General features: G+C 45.8%; 1 protein-coding gene across 1 annotated transcript in view; it reads left to right on the forward strand.

The window, feature by feature from the left end:
* Positions 1–27,006, forward strand: part of SUSD5 (sushi domain containing 5) — a 355,951-nt gene that overhangs the window by 189,472 nt on the left and 139,473 nt on the right. The window lies entirely within an intron of this gene.

A 27,006-nucleotide genomic window follows, 5' to 3' on the forward strand; every position in this document is an offset into this window, starting at 1 on the left:
GTGAACTTACAGAACATTTTGAAAATTAATTTCAAGCCTGGTCCAAAACATTTGTAAAATACAAAATTCAAATGATAAGATATTTAGTGACTTCTTTGCTGTTTTGTTGTTACCAATTGTGCAGCTGGAAGACTTTTGATAAATAACCCATTGGGCATCAATGGGCAAATTCACTAAACGTTCAAAAGTAATGAACTATTATTAAATATCAAGTTGATTAATTACAGAGAACTGCTATTGTGTCGAATGTACCGTATACATAGTTGCATAATAGATTAAGTTGAAACAATACATACAGCTGCAACTGCCGATTGTAGACCGCTTGCCTTGAGAATTCTGCACTAAAACCCATAATAATGTGAGATTTCTGCAGCACGCTGTGAGATTTCTGCAGCCAGACTAATGGCCCATTGGATTAACACAGCGGGGGTCCCTGCATTTTAATGGGACTCCCGCTGTGTGAGGAGGCTGCGAGTCCCATTCAAACACAGGGATCCCACTGTCTAAATCTGATGGTACATTACAGCCTTCTGTGGACAATCTCGTGAGTTACTGCAAGTTGGTCACAGATTTTCCTTGGCAAATGGTCTAAAACCGGCAGTTGCATCTGTATGTGTATCGAGTTCAACCTGTGTTATTTGAGCAAGATACTCATCCTAACTTTTAAGTTATATTTTATTAATCCAAATGAAAACAAACAAAAAAAACCCCAGAGACATACTGTAGTGCCGACGATTATTCTAAAACAAACCTGGGGCAATTTCAAAAAAGACCCAGGTACATGCTGGGTATATGCTGCAACATTTCACACATTTCTGCAGACAGACTAATGGCCCATTGGATTGACAGCGGTGGTCCCTGGCAGTCCTATTCAAACTGAATGGGACTGCCAGGAACCCCTGCTGTGTTAATCCGATGGGCCATTAGCCTCTGCAGAAATGTCACTGAAATGTACCCAGCATGTACCTGGCTAGTTTAAGGCAAGTTTTAGAATACTCATTGGCTCGTCTGTATTTGGAAACTATGGGGTAGATCCTCGGGAGTTTACTAATTTTGTCCAAATAACATGACATTCCCAAAATTGGTAACAGAGCTTATTTTCTTTCTTGTTAACGGGTATCCTCAAGGCTAATAAAAGGCAAAAATTAGGTCGGTGAGCAAAACGACCAATGTAACGTTACCTGGATGAACATGAAGTACCCTAGCCTAAAAAAATACACTGCACATGCGCATAGGGAACGAATGTTATTAGGGAACGTTAGTATACTAGTCTAGTTAGAATATAATATATGTTACTTTCACACCTGTGAACACGGGACCAGCATACGGGACAAGGGTTAATACACAGCTTGCAAGCTGTCTCACTTTTCACCTTTGCAAAGTTCCCTCAAATGAACAATATCTACCTGCAATCCGTTGCTATATACTATCTGTCTGAAAGAGCACACAAGTGAGCACTTGACTTAGATATGCAACCAGGATTAATACACATGGATACTCTAGCTAACTCCCCTTTCTCCTCCTCAATGTATGTTCAATGAGTTCATATTAACCCCTTACTCAATTACAATCAAATCTATCCACTTTCACCACCAAAGAAATTAGGGAAATAGAAGATGTAAAATGAATATTTGCCAGGGTCTCAGGGCCCTATTTATTATAGAAAAAACTATGCACACGGAAACAAATTGTAGCAAAATGTGTCTGAAAATGTAAATACTCTCTCCAGAGCATGCAAAGTTCATTCAGAGCCCCAAAGCATCGCTTATTAAATGTTTTAATATATATAAATACAGTGCTTAGATTACAAAAAACATACAATTACAGTAAATGCAGGGCAGTTTATTAAGATAACAGGATAAAACATATAAAACAGAAATCCCTATAACATTACATTACCATATACTGTATCAGGATTTTCTCCCACAAAGGTCACTGGCGCAGAGATGAGACTTCACGTGTTTGGTCCAAAACACATATCTGCTAAAATCTGATTTTCATAAAATTTTGCCCAGACTTAAGTACTATCTTTCCCCATTCAAACAACATTAGCCCACCCCCGTCGTAAATCAGCTGCGAGATTGACGGTTTTACAACAGAGAAAAAAAAAACAATTTTCTTTGAGGCTGACAGTCATGTCTACTTATTGTTTATGACCTAAAAAACACACGTGTCACTTTTAGTGGGCCAACTGTGACAGCCCCCCCCTCAATTAAGTCTTCTTTGAAGACCAGCACAGACAAATGAAGTCTTGACCTTTTACAAAACCAATATATTGTATTCTTAAACTCAAACTGTAGCTCATAAACCCTTGAAGCACCAGTTTGACCAAAATACCCAATATCTCATGATATTATTATGACAGTTAAAAAACATTCTTTTCTTTTCAACACACAGTGCCTGAACTGTGTGTAATTAAATATTATTTTGGTTACCTCGGTCTTGAAAATCATTTTCTCATACTGTATGTAGCTTCACTTTGGTAAACTCATACTTTATACAATAAATTATAAATACAATAGTAGGCCACATAAACATATCTAACATTCATTTTCATCATTAAACAACATATTATAGTTAATCCCTTAAAAAAAACTAATAATATTAAGTTGTTTCTGTTTTTCAGTTATGTGTTCCATAATATCTGTTAGTATAACATGTCATGAAAGAGTTAATTCACACACATATGGGTACCACTTAATACCTTCCCTTTTCCCTTGTAAATATATTCATGCGTGGTGCTATAGACTGTTAACAGACCAACATGTATAGGTAATAAAGATTATTCCTGTGTGATGCCTGGAGTATATATCTTGAAATGAGGAAGGGTACTGGGTGTGGTGTTATGGTTGGTAAACCAGCAAAAGCGGCACTCTATAAGTCCAGGAACCAAAATGCTGTATGTCACACCAATTGAATACCCAAAATCCTTGTAATATCAATAAACATGTAGCAAGTAAAAACTCACTTGTCTGCTGCAGCATCCATGTTGATCCAGGTTCCAGGCAATCTTGGTGTGCCTCCATCCATGTAGATAGGGATGCAAGTAGAAAGAAAAGGGATGCAAATAGAAAGAAAGTGGCAGAGCACAACCGGAAATGTCCAGAAAATTAGGAGGAAAGTGCGTTATCCATAAAATGATTTTAATGGGCATGGTTATGTAGCCCTCTTTCTCTCTTGCTGCTAGAGCGACTACTAGTGCTACACTACCGACACACTTTATTGAAGTGTGGTCGGTACCGCAAGCCGGGAAATCTCCCGGCTTGCTAGTGGCCGCCCCTCGGCGTGCCGCGCGTCATAGACGCGCGGTCACGCGTCATCGGGAGCGTGCGCCCCCTGCACGCGTGTCCAGGGGCTCCCCGAGGGAGCCCTGGTGTCCCGCGATCGCGGGACAGCGGCAGGGGGTTCCGGGGGACCCGGCGGACCCGGCAGCGGTAGGGAGAGCGCCCCGATCGGAGGGCGCTCTTCCGCTGCTTCGGCGCGCGCCCGTCACACTCGGGCGCGCGCCAGGCTACTGCTGCGGCACAGAACGGGCAAATGCTCGAATAAACTGTGCCGCAGCAGTATATATACCTGCTGGCTGAGCGAGATCTGGGCCTCCGCTAACTGGGTCTTGGCAGCGCCTCCACTTACCCAGGATCTCCAATAAGTAAGATTCCCCTAGGTAAGAACAATGATAACACACTTCAACTTTGTAACCGTTTACTAATACGTACTTGCATAACCTCAGCTTATACCTATTAGGAATAACACACATGGATTGCTGTATACGAATGGCAGACATGCAATGATATATCTCTGTGGCTCGGCCACTCTCCTATAGAGTAATGTCACTTCCCACCACCGCGTGCACCCCGCACCGTGTCCAATATATATGTGCGCAGTCCCTTGGTCACTCAACCTAGTGTCCCCAATGAGTCCTTCCCCAAGGCGGGATCAGCGCCTGATGGTACCGGTGTTGGTGCACTTATTAAATACCTTCCAGCTACTCCTGTAACCGGCAACAGACTTCGAAAAGGATCTGCCGATCCAGCGCAGTCTCTCACGAGTTGGTGATGTCCAGCATCTTGAGCCCAAACCACTGTCGCCACCGCAGCTCCGCGACACTGTGTCCCTATCTGCTACTACAGTAAGGGAATAGGTGTCTCTCTCTATAGGGCGTCCCTGCAGCACCACAAGCTTATGATGACTCAGGGTATACACTTGGGCCTGAGGGGAAATCTGGCCTATGCAGGTGGGTCACTGACCCCCTGCACACACACAACCTCTCTCCTTTCTCCTCCGATGTCCTCTGGCTAGTGTGGTCTCTCCCCCACGCTTCCCTTTCCTGCCTCCAGCAAACCCTGCATTCCTATTTGTTCCCTGGTGTCAGGGGGCTCTGCTGAGGCTCATGGGAGTTGTAGTTTAACTTCAGAGCCTCCTGGTGATTGGCCAGCCGTTCGCGCTCTTTACACTGCGCATGCGCAAACTCTCTCCACTCCTCCTGGTCGCGCCTGACAATTGCACAATGCCCAACAACATGGCGGCGCCCTGTGCCATCGGGCCACCGCGAAACCCCCGAACGCTCCCCCATGGCACCCTGCAGCGGGGGTACAGTGAGTACAGACACCCCTACATTCTCCTCCTCGTGGAATCCAACCTCCCAGCTTGGAACGTAACCAATACACATATTTACACAATAAAAATGCATACATGAGAAATACAACTTATCACTGTATACTCTACATGAGGTTATACATTTCATTGAACATTCCAATCACAGATCTCACTCTATTATGAGCCCACTGCTGAGCCTCATAATGGGGTGCCCCGAATTGATCATAAGTCATTCTCATGGGAGGTTGACCAGCTCTTTGGCTTCTGCGCAGGTGCTCTTCTGTTACTTCCTCTGGAGAGTAACAAATCTCGCTCAGTCAATTCAGTCTCTTCCCTTGAGGGGCTCAATGTTTCTACACAGTCTTTTTGAGGCAGAAAGCATGGGCTCTGTGGGTCTAATGACTGACTCATTGGAGTCAGCGTGTCTGGTGTTGGACCAAGGGGCCCTTTACCCGTAGCTCCTTCGGGAGATGCCCCCGTGGTCGGAAGGCCCCTTTGAGAGGTTTCCTCCATAGGATCCTCAGAGGTGGTATTAACTATAGTCTCTGGATCATCCTCTGTCACATCTGACTCTCCATCTAGCGAAACAGTGGGCACTTCCAATTCGTTATCCCGTACTTGAGGTATGGGAAGGAGATGATTTCTATGCTATACCTTTACCCGGCCTTCTGAAACTTTGATGCGGTATACCGGGAGGCCAGGCATCTGCGACTCCACTTCATATACGCCATCTCTCCAATGGTCGGCCAATTTGTGCTTTCCGGGAACACCCAAATTGCGAAGGAGGACCGCATCACCTGGGCGAATTTCCTTATGGCGCACTTTATGATCATAGCGTCTCTTATTACTCGCATTTAGTTGAGCAGCCACATTCTCTGCCAGTTTATTTGCCTGCTGCAAGCTATCTTGTAATCCTTGCACATACTGAAAATGCATCCTGTTGGATACCCCATCGGTAGATATCCGCAGATGCACATCCACTGGTAGCCGAGCTTCTCGTCCGAACATGAGGAAGTAAGGCATATACCCTGTGGACTCGTGGCGAGTACAATTATAAGCATGCACTAACGTCTCTACGTGCTTGCTCCATTCAGTCTTCTGTGAGCCTTTCAGGGTGCCCAGCATGTCGAGCAGCGTGCGATTGAAACATTCGGGCATAGCGTCCCCTTCTGGGTGGTACGGTGCAGTTCGAGACTTGGTGATACCCAGTAACTTAAGAAATTCTCGTATGAGGTTACTTTCAAAGTCCCGGCCTTGATCAGAATGCAATCAATTTGGCAGTCCATAATGAAGGAAGTATTTCTCCCATAATACTTTAGCCACAGTCACAGCCCGTTGGTCTTTGGTAGGGAATGCTTGAGCATATCTGGTATAGTGATCTGTGATCACCAGTACATTTCCAATACCCCGGGTGTCAGGTTCGATGCAAAGAAAGTCCATACTGTACACACCAGATCCATGGATCCTGAACTCTTCAGATGGGCTATGGGTGCCGCCCGGGTGGGTAGTGTTTTCCTTTGTATACAATGGGTGCACTGCCTACAATGTATCTCCACAGATTCTCTCATTTTGGGCCAATAGAATCAATCTCGAAGTAGCCCAAATGTTTTGTCAATGCCCAGATGACCATGCTCGTCATGTAGTGCCCGGAGTACCATGCTTTGCAGAATCTTGGGCAGAAATAACTGTCGCCGGTCAGGGTGATTGTGATACGGTATGACCCTTTGTCCAGTTCAAATTTTCCCATCTCCTTCATTAGTAAGGCTACCAGTTCTTTAGGAGCTTGTTTAAGTATGGAAGGATTATTTTGTTGCAACGCTTGACAAACTATTCCAACTACTGGGTCCTGAATTTGATATTGCACCAAATCTTTCCAAACAATGATCTTATCTGCAGTGACATTCATTCCTTCTGGATGTCCGTATGGCCTTGGACTCACTCGTGATTGACACCCTAATGAATCGCCTATCCGTAATTCAGAGAAAGCTACTCGATCATCTACCACTGTTGCTATGGAGCACAACGCCCGTATGCCAGGTCCTGAAATTCCTCCCATACTTCTTCGTCTGAAGTAGGGTTGAGCCCTGGTCTTCGCGACAGCACGTCAGCACCTATGTTTGTAGGCCCCGGTTTATATTTAAGCTTGAAGCGATAGTTTGACAGCACCGCTAACCATCGGTGACCTGTAGCATCCAGTTTAGCAGAGGTGTTGATATAGGTCATAGGATTGTTGTCAGTCCTAACTTCGAATTGAACGCCATATAAGTAGTAGTGCAACCTTTCCACTAGAGCCCACTTGAGGGCCAGAAACTCCAGTTTGTGGACCGGATAGTTTTGTTGACTTGGTGTCAGACTTCGACTGGCATACGCCACCGGCCGGAGCCCAGTGTCTTATTTCTGGTGTTACACTGCTCCCACACCGTTGAAGCTAGCATCCACATACAGAACATACTCTCGATCCGGATCTGCATACGCCAACACTGGAGCTTGGGTTAAACTTGTCTTCAGCCCTTGAAACGCCTGTTCACATGCAGTGGTCCACTTGTCCCCAAATGGTGCCTGAGCTGAAGTGGCTTTCCGTCCCGTGTCTTCGGGGTAGATTTTGAGGAGGTTGTTGAGAATTTTGGCTTTACCCGAATAGCCTTCCACAAATCTTCGGTAGTACCCGCAAACCCCCTGAAATGACCGTAATTCCTGGACGTTATTTGGTCTCGGCCAATTCACCACTGCTTCTATTTTCCCAGGATCGGTAGCTATTCCTTCAGCCGACACAATATGGCCCACATAAGTCACTGACGTGCGGCAGAACCGACACTTACCCATGGACAGCTTAAGCCCTTCGTTACTGAGTCGATCCAGCACTTTCAAAAGCTGTCTTTTCTTGGTCTTCAGAGTCCATGGGTAGCTGATAGTATCCGGACCTCAAGTCCAGTACGCTGAACCACTTATTCCCGGATAGGGCGTTCAGGAGGTCTTCAATTCGCGGGAGGGTGTACTGATCGGGTACAGTACGGTTGTTCAAAGTCCTATAATCCACACATAGGCGTACCGTCCCGTTCTTCTTGCGCACTACCACGATAGGCGATGCATAAGGACTACGTGATCCTTGGACAATGCCGGCCTCCTCCATTTTGGTTAGCAGCTTCCTCACATCTTCCACATCCCTCGGCGCAATGCACCGAGACCGTTCACGGGAAGGCGTCGTATCGTTAAGTCAGATGGTATGCTGGGCACTGCGGCTGCACCCCACATCCATATCGCCGGTGGAAAACACTTCACGTCTGTTCTCCAGCTTGGTCTGTAGCCTTCTTTTCCAATCCTCCGTCAAGGGTGAATCCCCGAAATCAAACGCCAACTTAGGGGCCGCAGTGTAGACGGTAGCGGCCGGCGACCTAGCTTCTGTCTTTCCTTCGGAAGTCACAGGATATATTCGGCCCAGTCGCTGCCCGTGATCAATGGGCATGGGATAGGGGGAAAGGTTCCTCACGTAGACCTGTGTTCTGCGTGGAATTCGAAACGGCCACTCTTTCACTGAGGCCAACACCCTGTAGCCAAACTGCTGGTCATCGTCTGCATTACTCTCCAATGAGAATATCCGGTCCTCCGTGCGTCTCTCAGGGTAGCGACAAGCTACTGTCATCATCCTTCCTTCTCCTGGATGAATCTCAGTCAATCCCCGCTCCATGTTATACAACACCCCGTGCTCTTCTTCGGCAGCGATCCTACCGCATGCCTCTTGTAACGCTGGGCACGCGGCTAGAGCCAGCAACGTTAGTTCACCCGCTTCCTGCAAGTACATACGGATCACGGCTTGTACTATGTCAGTATTAGTCCCCATGATTATAGGAGCACTGGGATGGTCTTGGGGTTCCGGGCACACTAACGCTTCCACTTCCATAGGGTGATGCTTGCCGGTATTCAACTGTAGAATGTCCAGATGTACTCTCACCACTCCATCGATAGGGTAGTCTTCATGGCTTAGCCCTCCCAATCTCATAAAGTTGGCGGACAATAGGGGTAACCGGTGAAGGTGCTGATCATAGAAAGGTCGATATACAATGGTTACTTGGGAATCAGTATCCAGTAGAGCAGAAGCATAGATACCCTCAATAACGACCTTGACGATAGCCGACGGCCCGATGCGGCTACTCATCAGGGGTGGGGCCGGCGCTTCACTGGCCTCCAGAGCAGCGCCCTCTTTGGACACAAGGCCAGTTTCCGCGGTCCAGGGAGTACACAGCATGGATTTCGCTTGTCGAGACGCCATCCTCCGTTTTGCAGGACATTGGGACGAGATATGCCCCATCTTGCCACAGCTGTAACACTGGATATTACTCCTCATTGAACTGTTCCTGAAGGCCGGGGAAGATCTTCCCGGGGTGGAGCCTCTATGGTCACCCTCGTGCTCCTCAGGCTCCTCCTTTTCTTGACTCACGTCCCCAGCCGGCCCTGCTCTAGCCTCTCCTTTCTTTGCTTCCTTGGGGGGAGCCCCCGTCTTCTTGGCCGTGTTCAAATCCCGAACCAATAGCACGGTCTCATGAGCCTGCACTCGGTCCATAAGTTCGTCAAAAGACAAGGCTTGACGTGGGACAAGGCATCCGCTGATTCTCACGGATACCAGATGTAACGAGAGAAGTCCCCTCAGAAGTTGTGTGGTTCGCAGCCCATCGGCATCAGCCTTCTGCACTACTTTCCTCCTTACCAGAGTCCAAAGATCCAGATGCAACTGCCTCAGAAAGTCAGATACCATCTCTCCTTCTTTCTGGGCCAGCGCATGAAACTTGACCATCAGGGCGAATGTGTCCACCGGGGTCCCATAGGCTTTGGTGAGTGCATGAAGGATCCTGTGCGTGTCTGCATTCGGATGGTCATCTCTGTACCAATGCACCATATGGGAGGCGGGTGGTCGTAGGCATTCAATAATGCGCTGTCTCCTCACGGCGTCAGTGCCGGACCATTCAGGGAGCACCTGCTCAGCATGATCCAGCCATTCCTCAAATCCTACTTCTCCCAATGGCGTCGGTTTGTCTCCGGAGAACGCCTTCAGCTTCCGGTACTGATGCGACTGGGTGGATTGATGTATGGCCTCCGCTATCACAGATATGGTCAGATCATTAGGCGTGATGTTTCCTGCAGACAGGACATTGGTATCAAGTCTGGACATACTGCTCCTACTCAGAGAGGGCCAGATGGTGGAGGGGGGGGAAAGATATGCCTAGGCCCATGGCAGCTGGCCACATGGGGTTCAGATGGCTCTCAGGGGTACAGGAAGGCATAAACGTTACTGCACTTGGCGGCCCAGGGTACTCCCTCTGGGGTGTGGACATGGCCAGTGGTTCGGCCACTCCCCCTTGCACCAGCAAGCAATGGATGCCCGGTGCCTCAGGTAAGACTATTATAGAGGGTAGTGCTTCCGGGCAGATGTCCCGTTCAGTGGCAAATAGTACTTTACACCAGGTGTGATCGGCATCATACTTATGGTCTATAACTTGGGCCGTGACCAGGAACGGAAGTCTCCTCACGTGATCCCCTATGGTGCCCAAGGAGGTGGCGGCCGGGACGTTCCCAACGGCAATGGCACAGTGCAGTGAAATAGGATTTTGTTGGGCCCACTTGCACATCTCTGTCTGTGAGGGCAATAACATGGTTTAACTGGATAGCACAATTTAGTTTCTGAATGGGCACCCCAGGTCTTAGCTCTCAGCAGCGCCTCCAAATGTAGCCCTCTTTCTCTCTTGCTGCTAGAGCAACTACTAGTGCTGTATATAGCTGCTGGCTCAGCGAAATCTGGGCCTCCGCTAACTGGGAGCCTGGGGTAATATTAGGGTCTTGGCAGCGCGTCCACTTACCCAGGATCCCCAATATGTGAGATTTCCCCTAGGAAAGAACAATGATAACACACTTCAACTTTGTAACCGTTTACTAATACAGTACGTACTTGCAAAACCTCAGCTTATACCCATTAGGAATAACACACATGGATTGCTGTACAGTATACGAATGGCAGACATGCAATGATATATCTCTGTGGCTCGGCCACTCTCCTATAGAGTAATGTCACTTCCCACCACCGCGTGCACCCCACACCGTGTCCAATATATATGTGCGCAGTCCCTTGGTCACTCAACCTAGTGTCCCCAATGAGTCCTTCCCCAAGGCGGGATCAGCGCCTGATGGTACCGGTGTTGGTGCACTTATTAAATACCTTCTGGCTACTCCTGTAACCGGCAACAGACTTCGAAAAGGATCCGCTGATCCAGTGCAGTCTCTCACGAGTTGGTGATGTCCAGCATCTTGAGCCCAAACCACTGTCGCCACCGCAGCTCCGCGACACTGTGTCCCTATCTGCTACTACAGTAAGGGTATAGGTGTCTCTCTCTATAGGGCGTCCCTGCAGCACCACAAGCTTATGATGACTCAGGGTATACACTTGGGCCTGAGGGGAAATCTGGCCTACGCAGGTGGGTCACTGACCCCCTGCACACACACAACCTCTCCCCTTTCTCCTCCGATGCCCTCTGGCTAGCGTGGTCTCTCCCCCACGCTTCCCTTTCCTGCCTCCAGCAAACCCTGCATTCCTATTTGTTCCCTGGTGTCAAGTGGCTCTGCTGAGGCTCATGGGAGTTGTAGTTTAACTTCAGAGCCTCCTGGTGATTGGCCAGCCATTCTCGCGCTTTACACTGCATATGCGCGAACTCTCTCCACTCCTCCTTGTCGTGCCTGACTATTGCGCAATGCCCAACAACATGGCGGCGCCCTGTGCCATCGGGCCGCCACGGAACCCCCAAACGCTCCCCCACGGCACCCTGCAGCGGAGGTACAGTGAGAACAGACACCCCTACAGTTAGAAAAAAATGAAATTTCCGGTTGTGCTGTGCCACTTCTTCGTTCTATTTGCATCCCTTTTCCCTTGCAGTCTATTGGAGAAATAATGCAATTACTCAGAGTTTAGAAGTAAGGGCACCTTTCTGCAGGTGCTAAATATCATTGCGTTATTAGCGTTCTTTAACGTCTGAGGATCTCCGTTGGTAGATAAAGTGCTCATTACCATTTCTCGTTCCGTTATTTTTAAGAACAATGGCTTGACCACATAGCATTAAGCAGCTTTGGGAAAATGTGTTACAGATTTGGATGGATACATTAAAATGAGCCAATGTAACATTAACAAATTAGTGACTTTCTGAGAATCTACCACCCTAGCCTCCCCCACCCATCACCCTCCACCTCCCCAAGTTTGATAAGGGGCAAAAATAATTCCTGACTCCAATAATTGCTATTGAAAGTACCTGAACATTCAAATTTACTTTGTACTACTTTAAAAAAAAACACTAAAGATTAACTTACAACAATTCTTGGAGTCAGGAAGAAATTTATTTTTATTTTTCCCCCTATGAGACATCATTGGATGATATCACTATGGGGGTTTTTGTTTGCCTTCCTCTGGATCAATAAGTAAGTATAGATAAAGGATAAAGTATCTGTTGTCTAAATTTAGCATAGGTTGAACTTGATGGACGTACGTCTTTTTTCAACCTCATCTACTATGTAACTATGTAACCTTGTAACATGTACATGGAATATTAATTACTTTAAATGGCGGATCTCCCATGGCACCTAAGAGTACCAACATCTGATTAAGTATTATTAAATCATTTTTTAACGTTAGTTTGAATACATGGTGATGGATAAGACCAATGAGTCCAAAAAGGATTGCCAGTGAGAAAGGTCCAGTAACTTAAACAGCATATGATAGCATAAGGTGGAATTGATACATCACCAAAAGCTAATAGGTAAAGCCAGTGGACAGGTGCGTCCCTAATGGGGAAAAGTCAGGGGTCCCCCTCCAGAACACTCCCACTCCAACGCGTTTCGACTGAACGGTCTTCTTCTGGGAGTGGTGTTGGGAGAAATGAGCCAGTATATATAGAGAAGGCAGGGGAGCAGAATTCGCACCAAAAGTCTTTGAACAGATCAGCTGTAACGTGTGATAATCACTGTGATGGTGTATCACTGACGTCATCACGTCACGGAGTCTCCAACCATCGTGTTGTCCTACTGATTAGCCTGAAGTTGCCAAGTCACGCTGATGATGTCATCACGTAGGGGCATTGCAGGATGACGCCAATGACGTCAAGGAGCGTCAGAGCGTGCCGTGGTCATGGTAACCACAGCGGCATTGGCAGAATCACCAGGAGCCGAGGGGGAGCCTCATCTGCACTGCATGTCTTTAAAGGCTGTGTAGCGCTGCTGGCGTCATCGCATTAATGGCGTATAGGCGTGCCGTCGTCATACAACCACAGCGCTGCCGACAGTGACTCCAGGAGCCAAGGAAAAACCTCATCTGCACAACTTATATCAAAAGCTGTAGACAACAGATGTGAGGTCTCATTTAAACATACTAATGGTTCCTTGTTGCAATACCATAAATAGGGTAGCAGGATGAACATAAGGATCCATGTTCAATATTTCGGAATATGGTTCCATAATTGTGGGAAAAAGATATGTAATAAAAAACTCCCACAGCAGTGTCTGTAAGTACTCAGTAGTTCTCTAGTATCTTGAATAAAGTCTCGGTGCATCAGGGTCTAAATGAGATCAGCATAAAGTCCCATCCATAATCTGTAGGCATGTTTGTGTTCTCAGATCTTTGGTATTGGAGTAAATGTGTCCCCAAGTGCCGACGTTAGACCATAACGGTGATGTCATCTCTGATGCCAAAATCCTCGTTTAGTATGGACTGGCAGAAGGCATAAAACAGCAAACCAAGGAGGGGAGAAAAAGAGAACAATAGGTGAACCATATATTAAAGCATGGGAAAACATTTAATTGCAAAATCAAAGAAACATTGCGAAGCCCAAATAATCATTCAGGACTTTATGCTGATCTCATTTAGACCCTGATGCACCGAGACTTTATTCAAGATACTAGAGAACTACTGAGTACTTACAGACACTGCTGTGGGAGTTTTTTAGTACATATCTTTTTCCCGCAATTATGGAACCATATTCTGAAATATTGAACATGGATCCTTATGTTCATCATGCTACCCTATTTATGATATTGCAACAAGGAACCATTAGTATGTTTAAATGAGACCTCACATCTGTTGTCCACAGCTTTTGATATAAGTTGTGCAGATGAGGTTTTTCCTTGGCTCCTGGAGTCACTGTCGGCAGCGCCGCGGTTGCTATGACGATGGCACGCCTATACGATATTTACGCGCTAACGCCAGCAGCGCTACACAGCCTCTAAAGACATGCAGTGCAGATGAGGCTCCCCCTCAGCTCCTGGTGATTCTGCCGATGCCGCTATGGTTACCATAACCACGGCACGCTCCTTACCCGATGATGTCATCGCGTCATCCTACAACTCCCCTACGTGATGACATCCTCAGCGCGACTTGGCAATATCAGGCTAATCAGTAGGACTTTTTTAAAACCAGAGACAGAACATAAAACACAGACAAAGCTCAGTTTTTAGCACATCCAGTGAGACTCATACACGGTACAGTGCCTAAATATATATATGTATGAATATCTAATAAGTAAAATGGTCTTTTAGTTTGACATTTTTGGCCAAAATTGTTGTAAGCCCCTGAGCCAACGCCAAGGCAGACCACATATCAGGGGTCCCTAACGCTAATATAAATTCTTAATAACCTGTAAATTTTGGGGGTTCAATAGGAGCTTGTTAGGTGTCCAGTATGTTTTTCATTTTGGGGGTTCAATAGGAGCTTGTTAGGTGTCCAGTATGTTAATCAGTAGGACAACACGATGGTTGAAGACTCCGTGACGTGATGACGTCAGTGATACAACATCACAGTGATTATCACACGTTACAGCTGATCTGTTCAAAGACTTTTGGCGCGAATTCTGCTCCCCTGCCTCCTCTGGCTCCCAACACCACTCCCAGAAGAAGACTGTTCAGTCGAAACGCATTGGAGTGGGAGTGTTCTGGAGGGGGACCCCTGACTTTTCCCCATTAGGGACACACCTGTCCACTGGCTTTACCTATCAGCTTTTGGTGATGTATCAATTCCACCTTATTCTATCATATGCTGTTTATGTTTCTGGACTTTTCTCACTGGCAATCATTTTTTGAATCTATTATAGCAACCACGAGATGAGGTTTATGTTATCCTCTCCATGATTTCTAGTACTCGGTTTCTGCAGCACTGAGGTACTGTGTGTTTTATGTGGTTGGCTGTGTCAAGTTGGCTGATACTATCAGCATCATTGCCTCTCATTCCATGCTTACAGCCTAATATGCCAGTATACCCGTACAACCACAGAGTTGTTTTTGTACTATATATTGTCCCCATGGTCATTAGAATCGTTTTTGTGGAGAACCCTCCCTTTTTAACATTTCCTCCCCTGTTTTTATCCATTATTAATAAAATCCATTACGTATACTCGTGTGCTTACTTTATATGGATGCTTTTTCTGTTGTACTATTAATACCATTATCCATTGAACAGCACTGTCTACTGACTTTATATCATATATATATATATATATATGCAAGTAACCGTGCCAAGCGCCTCTCGCTCAGCGAGCTCAGCGCCAGCGGGGACTCCTTAGACTTACAGTAGGATCATATTGTAAAACAATTCCTACATTGGCATTTAACAAGTTGGTGGATGAGCTTCCTAAACAGTAATGGTTGATACATGGAAAAAGGGTATGTTGGTTATATTACAGTTATGCTCCTGTGTAATATTGTGAAGCAGATTCCCACAGCTGGAGAATAATTCAGCTACATTCAAATAATTCCGCCTAAAACATTAAGCACAGGAGGAGGGCCTTAAAGAGTAGTTGAGATTTCTGAAGTTTTCCAGGCTCACTTTGTTAAAGTTCTCTTAGACTATTTCATTCAGAAGCCCCAAATATTAATGTGTAAAAAAAATTTCAGATGTAAAAATCTGTATATTTTAGTGGCAAAAAATACAGATTGTGCATTTTACCTGTTCTTACTACCTGTTTGCTTTCGTGTTCCAGTGAAAATACAATGCCATTTTGTAAAATGCATTTCTTTTGAATAATTAAGTCGATACATGTGTAATGTTTTTGGCCCTTTCTTAGCAACAATAAAGTATTATTTACAGGAGAGGGAGTGGCTCAGTGAGTAACGACACTCACTGGCACTGAGAGAGCCAGGGGAGCCTGGTTCAATACCCGGTGTCAGCTCCTTGTGACCTTTGGCAAGTCACTTTATCTCCCTGTGACTCAGGCACCAAAAACATAGATTGTAAGCTCCACGGTGCAGGGACCTGTGCCTGCAAAATGTCTCTATAATGTGCTGCGTACAACTAGCAGCGCAATACAAGAACATGCTATTATTTTTATGATTATTATTTAAATTACAAAGGCATACGTGTTTATGTAGAAGATAACATTATTTGTTCATTCTTTTGCAAGTAATGTTGTTTTGAAAGATTAAGATATTTTAAGATGGGACATTTGTTTTGCTGCTGTCATTCTATAAATATTCTGCTATTAAAAAGCTTCCCTTTTATAGTTTAAGAAAATATGTGTCTGAAGCAGCTTTGTTTCTGTGTGCATTTAAAAAGGTTAAGAGTGCAATGCAAGTTCCAATTAAAAGGAGCAGAGTTTTAAAGCAAAGGATAAGTTTACTGTAAAAAAGTAACAAAGCTACAGACTTATGATATAGACATTATCATATTTGCTATTATTTTATATACATTAGTTGTAGTTATTATTAATTAGTGATACAAATTGCACTCCTCAACTCAATCGTGTAGTTGCCATAGCTATTTAAAACTTAAATAATACTTGCACTTGTAAAAAAAAAAAATGGGTTACAAAGTATCCATACGTTAAGTGACAAAGGCACTCCAATGCTGAATCCCTTCAATATTTTTATATATGCAATGAGCAAATGAACAGGATAGGACAAGGGGGTAGTAAAGTCCCCAGATGATCCCTGAAGTTTAAGATATGTGGTTTGAAAAAACCCTAGTCAAACCCTCATTGGGATGGTTCCTGGACTCACAATAAGTATTCTCAGAAAATAAAGAATACTCACAAATGCCCCTTTGTCCAATGTCCTGATAGGCGTGCATCCAAATGAAGAGATGCTGATCTTGAAGAACAAAGGGAAAAGACTAGCGCACAGCCAAGAGTGGGTCCCCAACAATTGTGTTAAAAAATCTTCTTTATTGATCCATCTTAAAAGTGGAGGTAAACATCCTCCACTTTTAAGATGGATCAATAAAGAAGATTTTTTTAACACAATTGTTGGGGACCCACTCTTAGCTGTGCGCTAGTCTTTTCCCTTTGTTCTTCAAGGGTTACAAAGTATCCCTGCTAAGATGGAATATGGTCAAAAAGTAGGTGTACTGTTGCTGACTAACTGAAGATTGAGATATGTCGGATACAGCGTGCTTTATTAAAAATGATATGAACATAATAGCTGGGTGTTAACCATTATAAAAATTATCATGAATATGTTGTTATAATCCACATCCTAAAGGGTAGATGATGTAGCTCAACAGCAATAACACTGATTTTAATGCAGGTAAAGCCATTTTGAATCCCAGTGTCAACTCTTGTGATATTGGGCAAATAACTTCAGCATCCCTATGTCTCAGGCATTAAAATTAGATGATAAAATCTTAGGGTTTACTGTGCTGCAGATGTTTTTCTAAAACCATCTTTTTCTAATTCAATAAAGTATATAGCATTACCTGAAAAAAAAAGTGTTATCCACCGAAATGGAAATAATTTGTAATGTTCTCGCTTTTATTTCTATCTCTCCCTTTAAGAGAGGGTTTCAGGCATCACCTCCTTTAATTTTCCACCACTCATTTCTCTCACACTCTCATCTCAAGACCTGCACTCTATTGCCCTTCCAATTCTGGCATCTACTCTAGACTCTCTAGCATCTAACTAACATCTCTTCTCTATTCTTCCTCTGAAATGAAAAATCTTGTAAAATCCTGCAACGTAATCTTCTCCTCCTAACTATTAATTCTATTTGCTCGTCTCCAACCATTTCACCTCTATTGCTGTCTCTACTAAAAAACCGTTTCTCTCACTGCCCCTTGCCTCACTAAACACCAAATACCTTCTATTCCCACTGTCACATTGAAACGAGTGCTCACCACAAACAGGACAGGACCGCGAGACTGAGATAGGGATAGTGACCTACAACTGCATCCAGAGTTGAGGTCGTGTAGCCGGGTCAGGGTAGGAGAGGTCAGAATAGTCTTGATACTCGCCATCGTCTAGGATTGGAGAAGTCGGATGGTCGTTGTGCGTAGCCGGGGGTCCAGGAGTAGAGAAGGTGGGAGTCCAAATACAAGCTGAGGTCAGGGGTCAGAGAATGCAGTGGTCCAGGTACAAGCTGAGCTCAAAGGTAACAAAGAATCAAGGCAGAATACAAGAGCAACAGCAGGTCAGCAGGATGCTTGAGGCAAGCACTTGCAACATAAACACATTTTATGCTCAGACAATTTGCCTAAGGGCTGGCATAGCATATAAAGATAAGAGAGTCAATGGGAAGGCTGCAGGCAATGAGTCATCACAGGTAGACTGTGTACTGATAGGCAGGGTCAGAGTGTATCACAGCTGTGGAAGAATTAATGTTGTTAGCCCCTTTTAATGATTTTTCTCAAACATCCAGGGGGAGCATATGGGGAAAGAAATAAAAATTTAAGTGCAGACGTTTCTATAAAGTAGAATGATATAGTCTTGGCTCGTATAAATGTATTACTCACAAGATGTATGAGTTAATCAGGCAATTGGCAAATTGGGTTGCCACCCATCTGTATCTGGACCCCCCTTGTTTGAGATACCGTCAGCAGGATGATGTATATATAATAGAGAGAGAACTACATAGTGCGATCAAAAAGGTACAACTTTATAATTTTAAAAAAACGGATCAATAAAATGCGCACTTACAATGTGCCAGTAAAAATCATGCATGTATCTCACAAATGGAGAAAATGGAAGCTCCCCGAACTGCTCACCGCCTGCCTCGGGTGTTTGGCTGGCTTTCTCTCACGGATCTGTGTGCCGATTCAGAGCCTCCCTCACGGCGCCCGTCCAGGAAGATGACGTCACGGCTGCAGAGTTGGTCAGCTACGGGTCGCGTTTGAGTCCAAAATTGGTACACTCTACGCGTTTCGCCCAGCTTGCTAGTGTGTAGTGGAGACAGGAACGTCCACCGTTGCATCACGGGATGTGGCGTGGGGGTGGAGCTTAGGTCCGGTCTTGGCAGGAGTACTGGGGCTCCTGCGCGCATTGCACATGTGAGGGGCGTCACCCAATGCATCACGGGACGCATCACGGGGGCGGACCAGACATCCAATCCTTACAGTACCCCCCTTCAGTGGCGATTTCCGGGGGTCCCAGGGATGGTTTGGAGGGAAATCTTTGATGGAAGGCCCGAACGAGCCTAAGGGTGTGTAGTTGGTCCCTTGGAATCCAAGAACGTTCTTCAGGGACAAAGCCCCTCCAATGAACCAGGTATTGGAGCTTTCCTCTGTTAAACCTGGAGTCTACGACCATCTGGATTTCAAATTCCTGTTGTCCCTGAACCCGGAGGGGTTCAGGAGGAGACACCGAGGCAGGAGACTGAGGATCCTGTATGAAAGGTTTAAGTAATGAGGTGTGGAATACAGAAGGAATCCTCATAGATGCTGGCACCCGCAGCCGGTAGGCCACCGGATTACCTTCTTGATGACGGGAAATGGGCCAATAAACCTGGGTGCCAATTTTGCAGTGGGAACCTTCAATTGAATATTCTTCATGGACAGCCATACCTTTTGCCCTGGAATGCAAGTTGGTGCTTCACGGCGATGCTGGTCAGCCTGCTTCTTCTGCATAGAGACTGCCTTTCTGAGGTTCTCCTGAATCTTTTTCCATGACTCCTGAAGATACAGAATCTTATTATCCGCTGCTGGTACCACGGTGTGATGTGAGGGGGTTAACCAGGCTCAATAATAAAGGTTAAGCCCACATGGTTACCCCTGATCCATGTTTGGGGTCCTAGAGTGTCAGCTCTTGGACCCGGATTTCATATAGGTATTACTGTGTGTGTAAATTATGCGACAATAGAGATTTTTGGGGTTTATACCTTTTCCAGCGGTGCCAGCAAGCCGGAATTGCTAGGCTATGAGTTTCATGGTGGGGTTGACAGAGTCTTTACAGATTGTGGCTATGTAGCGGGGTTCATGAGTTACAGGATACCCCAAAGCGGTACACAGGAATCAGGTAAGATTCACGGATACATTGACGCACAATTATCCGGTCAAACTGTTATCCTAAAAACGTTTTTGCGACTCACCACTAGGATTCCTGCTGCAGCACAGTCCGGAAAGGTAAATGGGGCATAAGGGGTCAATGTATCCCTGCAACATACATGGGGTCGCTAGTATAAAGGTGGGATACCCGTTATATGCCCAGGTCACCCTGTATCCAGTATAGGGGTTCAGGGGATACTCCAGCTAAATTGCAAATCTGAGAAGTTTTGGTAAAATAACACGTCATATTTTTACAGAGTGTTAGGGATAAGGCTAGTGAGTATAAAATAAAGATTTTCATTCTATCCCTCACACCAGAACAGACTTAGTTATTTTAGCCAAGTGTAAAAGCATATTTTATTAAAGTGTACATTTAATAAAAGGTATAAATGTTTGATGTACTGTATATGAACTGTGTGATTTCCAAGTCCTGGGTTCCGAGAGACCAGATGGCCACCAGGCATGGTGCCACTGTGTCTACTCTGGTCCCGGACTTGAGTTACAGTCAAGTACCCCCAACTGATAGCACAAGGGGCTATCCGGCCACCATTTGCCCATCCCCAAACTTTGCGGAGCCTGGACAGCAGGAGGGCTCAATATACTAAGAGACAAAGGTGCCAGGTTGGTGCTTGCCCCTTAACAGAATGGAAATCGGTTCCCAGCCGGCTTCAGTATACCGGCAAATCGGTGATAGGCTGGCAGGGAAATTTCCACGCGCTGATTGGCTGTAGTGGTTTGTGAATGGGACTACAAAACCTATAAGAAACCTTGCAGCCAATCAGAACCTCAGATTCTAAGTGCCAAACCATCAGCGGCAAATTTCAAGATGCTCTGGGAGAAATAGACGCGAGCCGGCTTCAGAGATTTCAAGGCAAGAACTCCTGCTTTTCAAAGGCCAAGTTCTGAAAACAGAACGTGGCGGTCGCGGCTGGAACTGCATGCCGAATTGAGTTCCAGAACTTTTGTGAATGCCTCCCGGTCATTGGAAAGGACTCATACAGACTTCATTTTGTAGCCATTTGGACTAGGAAGGTTTAGTTTTATTGCATATTGTGATCCATTGTGTGTATGTCTTTTCCTGGACTAAATTACAATTTATTTTACCTCCTTGTTTTGCTCAATCATATGATCCCGGTATAAAAGGTGTTAATAAACCTGGTCTCCCGTAACACCTGGATCCAGGTCCCGTGGTAGGAAGTGCGGAGGGATGGAAGCCAAAATTGGAAAAGAATGAGAGAATTCGGCCCACGGCAAGAGTTCTACCCAGTTGTCCTGGGTATCAGAAATGAAGCAATGGATGAACTGTTCAAGTGATTGATTCGTCCGCTCAGTCTGACAATTAGACTGAGGGTGATAGCCGGAAAAGTGAAGAGAGATTCAGAGTTGTTTTTAAAAGGCCCGCCAAAATTTAGAGATAAATTGGGAGCCTCGATCTGACACAGTAACTTGGGGGAACCCATGAAGACTAAATATTTCCTTGATAAATATTTCAGATAGTTTGAGAGCATTGGGTCGGCCCTTGAGGGGAATTAAACTGGCTTGCTTGGAAAACCGGTCGACCACCACCAGAATGGTATTCCTTCCTTTGGATACAGGTAGTTCAATGATGAAATCCATGGAAAGATGAGACCATGGGCAGTCCGGAATAGGGAGAGGCTGCAGCAACCCTGATGGCCTGATATGGGGAGTCTTGTTTTGGGAACAAGTACAACAGGCAGTGACACATTCCTTAATGTCCTTACGCATCCCTGGCCACCAAAAGTAACATTCCAGAAGATCAAGAGTTCTCTTTGTACCTGGATGATCGGAGCTTTCAGATGAACGACCCCATTCCAGTACCTTTCAACGATAGGCTGGTGTGTTGAAGAGACATCCCTCTGGAACTTCGAGACCCTCTGGAATATCAGACTGACCTCTCACGATGTCCTCCATATAGTCAAATGTGTTAGCAGAGATGATGCATGATGGGGGAAGTATGGTCTCCTGTCGGTCCTCAGTCTTGTCTTCTACTTGAAATTTACAGCAGAGGTTGTTAGAACCTGGTAGATAGGAAATAATGAAATTGAAGCGAGAGAAGAAAAGGGACCATCGAGCTTGTCGCGACCCCAAGCGGTGAGCGCCTTCGATGTAGAGCAGATTATTATGATCTGTCAGAATAGTAACAACATTTTCAGTACCTTCGAGTAAGTGCCTCCATTCCTCCAAGGCCATTTTGATAGCCAACAGTTCATGATTGCCCACATCATAATTCTGTTCAGCAGGCGAGAATTTTTTTTTAAAAGAATGCACATGGTTGTAGTTTGGATTGAGGAGTCTTCCTTTGGGACAAGATTGCCCCGGCCCCAACATCTGAAGCGTCCACATGAATGGTAGTCCTGGATTTGGATGCATGAGCATGGTGGCTTATACAAAAGCGGTTTTTAGCTTCTTGAATGCTTGAAGGGCTGCAGGAGGCCAAAGCGCCGGGCCAGCTTTTTTCTGTGTCAACACCATAATGGGCGCTACTATGGATGAAAAGTTCTGTATGAACCTTCGGTAATAATTTGCGAAGCCTAAAAACTGTTGTATGGTCTTCAAGGTCATAGGATGAGACAAATCCAAAACTGCTTTCACTTTCGCTGGGCCCATGGCAAAGCCAGTATCGGAGATGATGGAGCCCAGAAATGACGTTGTAGTCTGATGGAAGTGACACTTCTCCAATTTCGTGAACAAGTGATTCTCCCGTAGTCGTTGGAGTACCTGTTTGACATGACCCGGATGTTCGCGTGCGGACTTGGAGAAGGTAAGAATATCATCTAGCTAGACAATGACGTATTGGTCCAGGAGATAACTGAAAACCTTGTTGACAAAGTCCTGGAGCATTACAAAGACCGAAAGGCATGGCTGTTTTCCACTCATCCCCCTGTCGGATTGTTACAATGCCTGGATACATTCAACCCCTATAAAGTGAAAGTTTCTCAGACCCCCTTGGCTACATTGAGTGAAATGTCTTGACACAGGTTAATTTAAATCATTGTTCTTGATTGATCGAACATGCTCCATGATGCGTTGCTATAGAGGTCTCGTTGTTCTCTCAACGTAACCCCTGTTACAACCACACCAGATGTAGTACACCACAAATTGCGTATTGCAGTTAATAAATGATTTGATTGTAAACATTTTTCCTGTTTTTTTCTCTTTTATCTTTTTAGTTGGGCATGCATATTTGCAAATTTTACAAGAACCGCACTTGTAAAAGCTTGTTGTTGACCTCATAGCTCCCATTATGGGAACCTCTGAGGAGAACAAACTAGACGACAAGCGTGATCCCAATGTATCAGCTTTTGTGAAGACAAGTTTGGGACCCTCTTTGACAATAGATTGTAAATCTGTGTCAAGACTTAATACATCCCAATGACGTTTAATTATTGACCTCATTTCCCTTGCTTGATTACCAGATTTAGTAATAAACAATGGTATTTTTGAATTATTAATACTGACATGTTTCTTAGATTTTCTTTTAGAACCACAATTCATAATTAATTCATCACGATCCATTACAAAAGCCTGTTCAAAGGCTTTGGAAATGACTGATTGTTGATAGCTTCTTTGCTCAAACCTATCGCTCCTCTCTTTAGAACGCAACCTAAACGTCTCGTCATCTGAGAAACGTTCACTTTATAGGGGTTGAATGTATCCAGGCGTCCATGAGAGGAGGAGACAGATTAAACCTTCTCAATCGTAAGGAGATGTCCTAGATATTTCTTTAGATACCCTTAGTCCTTCTGGAATGAATTTGGATTGGGAGCTTCAACATTTTTTGCATTAATTAAATGATAGGCATATTGGGTCATTATATCAGCCCATGTCCAAATTCCAATATATGATATTTCTATTCCATTTTCCCTCCTCCATTCTATCCTATCCCAACTACACCCCCGCTCCCCCTTCCTCTCCCCCTCCCCTACCCTTTACCCCCCTCCCCTTTCCTTCTTAATGGGTCAAGTTGTCATTCAACTAAATTGTTATGTTATTGGTAGTTTGCATCTCCTTTCAAGGAATGTGGTATGTTCTTTATGAGAACTAGGACATGATTTTTATGTGGACCCTCTCCATGCATAGAATCAGGATATATTAATATCAGAAATTTATATTGACAAATAAACTAGGAATATACATTAATTCAAATTCAAACATATTTCATAGTAATATTTATAAAATAAATATAGACCATATTATCCTGCCATAATTCTGTTTTGGGTTTTCTATAGTATCTATTTTCACCTTTAAAATTAATTTAGTTGTTAAGAACTATTCAATATCAAATGAATAATTGGAGAATGTTCTTTAATGTATAGATGTGTCCATATTTATTTTTGATTTGTATTAACATCCGTGTTGTATTTGTCTAATGTAAACACCCGACCTTACACCTGCTGTACAAACCAAAGTTTCTGAATGTCTCTCTGCTATATCATCCTGGATGGCCCTCTGCCGCCTTAAACTCAACATGGCTAAAACAGAGCTCCTCATACTTCCTCCCAAACCTGGCCCTACTACCTCCTTCCACATTACTGTTGGAACTATGATCATTCACCCAGTAGCCCAAGCACGCTGCCTAGGGGTCACACTCGACTCCTCTCTCACATTAGCCCCTCAAATTCAAAACATTTGTAAAACCTGTCGCTTTTTCCTCCGCAATATAACAAAGATACGCCCTTTCCTCTGTTGCTCGACTGCTAAAACTCTGACTCAGGCCCTCATTCTCTCCCGTCTTGATTACTGTAACCTCCTGCTGTCCGGCCTTCCTGCCTCTCACCTGTCTCCCCTACAATCTATCCTAAATGCTGCTGCCAGAATCACGCTACTCTTTCCTAGATCTGTCTCAGCATCTCCCCTCATGAAATCCCTCTCCTGGCTTCCGATCAAATCCCACATCTCACACTCCATTCTTCTCCTCACTTTTAAAGCTTTACACTCTTCTGCCCCTCCTTACATCTCAGCCCTAATTTCTCGTTATGCACCATCCCGACTCTTGCGTTCTGCTCAAGGATGTCTTCTTTCTACCCCCTTTGTATCTAATGCCCTCTCCCACCTTAAACCTTTTTCACTGACTGCCCCACACCTCTGGAATGCCCTTCTCCTCAGTATCCGACTAGCACCCTCTCTATCCACCTTTAAGACCCACCTTAAGACACACTTTGCTTAAAGAAGCATATGAATAGCACTGTGGATATTCTGAACACATGATACATAAAGCTTGGACCCCTGCAGACGCACTTACCAGAACTCCCTCCTCTGTCTCTGTACGTTCTCCCTACCTATCAATTAGACTATAAGCTCCTCGGGGCAGGGACTCCTCTTCCTTAATGTTGCTTTTATGTCTAAAGCACTTATTCCCATGATCTGTTATTTATATTATCTGTTATTTATTTGATTACCACATGTATTACTACTGTGAAGCTTTATGTACATTAATGGCGCTATATAAATAAAGAAATACAATACGGAAGTCAGAGGGGCGGGGACAAGAGCAAGGGGGAAGGCTGAAATGGAGAGGAGTTATAATTTCTGTTTGTATGATGAATTTACAGTACTTTTACTTTAAATTACGCACTCGACACACACACACACAATCAGGGCCACCAACAGAAATCATGGGGCCCAGGACAAATGAAAGGATCAGGGCCCCTCTCCCCCCTCCCATGGGTACGAGCTTCGCTCCCTCATACGCCAATCTCTTTATGGGATGGTTGGAGTCGTTCCACGTGTTTGGAGACATGAACATTTATAGGAGCACATTTTATTTTATCGACGGTTTATTGACGATTTGTTATTCATTTGGGAGGGTGATGTTCCTACCTATTATCTTTTATTAATACACTTAATGTTAATGATTTAAACCAGGCATGTCAAACTCGCGGCCCGCGGGCCGCATGCGGCCCACACAGAGTATCTGTGCGGCCCACCCAGTGTGTCCCGGTTACTGGCGGCGGTGAGGAGGATGCGGCAGCTGGTAAGTATTGTCTGTGTGAGTGAATGCTGCCAGGTGATTGGATGAAGGGCCGCATGGGTTTGAAAGAAGGAGGCGGGACTTAGAATGCCGGCCGGGATGCAGGGGATTGGTCGCAGGCAGGTCAGAGGAAGCCTGGGGCCGGGGCTTCCGCTTTGTTGCAGAGCACACAGTGAGTGTGTCTCTGCCTTCCCGCTCCTCTGCAGGGGGGGGGAGTGTGTGTATGTGGGGGGGGGGGGTTGTGGGTATGTGGGGGGGAGTGTGTGTTGTGGGGGGGGAGGGTGGTGTGTATGTGGGGTGGGGGGTGTGATGGGGGGGAGTGTGTATGTGGGGGGGGGGAGTGTGGGTATGGTGGGGGGGGGGAGGTGTGGGTGGTATGTGGGGGGGGGGTGGGTGGTGGGGGGAGTGTGGTGGTTGGTGGGGGTGTGTGGATGGGGGGGGTGGGTAGGGGGGGTGGGGGGAGGGTGGTGGAGTGGGGGGGGGAGGGGTGTTGGGGGGTGGGGGGAGTGGCGTTGGTGGGGGAGGGTGGGTATGGGGGGGGGGGAGTGGGGGATGTGGGGGGGGGGGGAGTGTGTGTTGTTGGGGGGTGGGGGAGTGTGTGGATGTGGGGGGGGAGAGTGGGGGGGGGTGTGGGGGGGGGGTGGGGGAGTGTGTGTAATGTGGGGGGGAGTGTCTCTCCCCAGCCCCTCTCTCTCTCCCCCACCCTCTCCTCTCGCCCCCACCCTCTCTCTCTCTCCCCCACCCTCGTCTCTCTCTCTCCCCCACCCTCTCTCGTTTCTCCCCCCACCCTCTCTCTCTCTCCTACCCTCTCTCTCTCCCCACCCTCTCTCTCTCCCCCCCTCTTCTCTCCCCACCCTCTTCTCTCTTTCTCCCCACCCTCTCTCCTCTCCCACCCTCTCTCTCTCCCTCTCTCCCACCCTCTCGCTCTCCCCCACCTTCTCTCTCTCCCTCTCCCCACCTTCGCCTCTCTCTCCCCCACCTTCTCTCTCTCTCCCACACCTTCTCTCTCTCTCCCCCACCTTCTCTCTCTTTCCGCCACCTTCTCTCTCTCTCCCCTCACCTCTCTCTCTCTCTCTCCCCCTCTCTCCTCTCTCCCCCACTTCTCTCTCTTCCACTCACCCTCTCTCTCTCGCACCACCCTCTCTCTCTCTCT

Source organism: Ascaphus truei, chromosome 2, assembly GCF_040206685.1.
Source record: "Ascaphus truei isolate aAscTru1 chromosome 2, aAscTru1.hap1, whole genome shotgun sequence".
Classification (NCBI taxonomy): domain Eukaryota; kingdom Metazoa; phylum Chordata; class Amphibia; order Anura; family Ascaphidae; genus Ascaphus; species Ascaphus truei.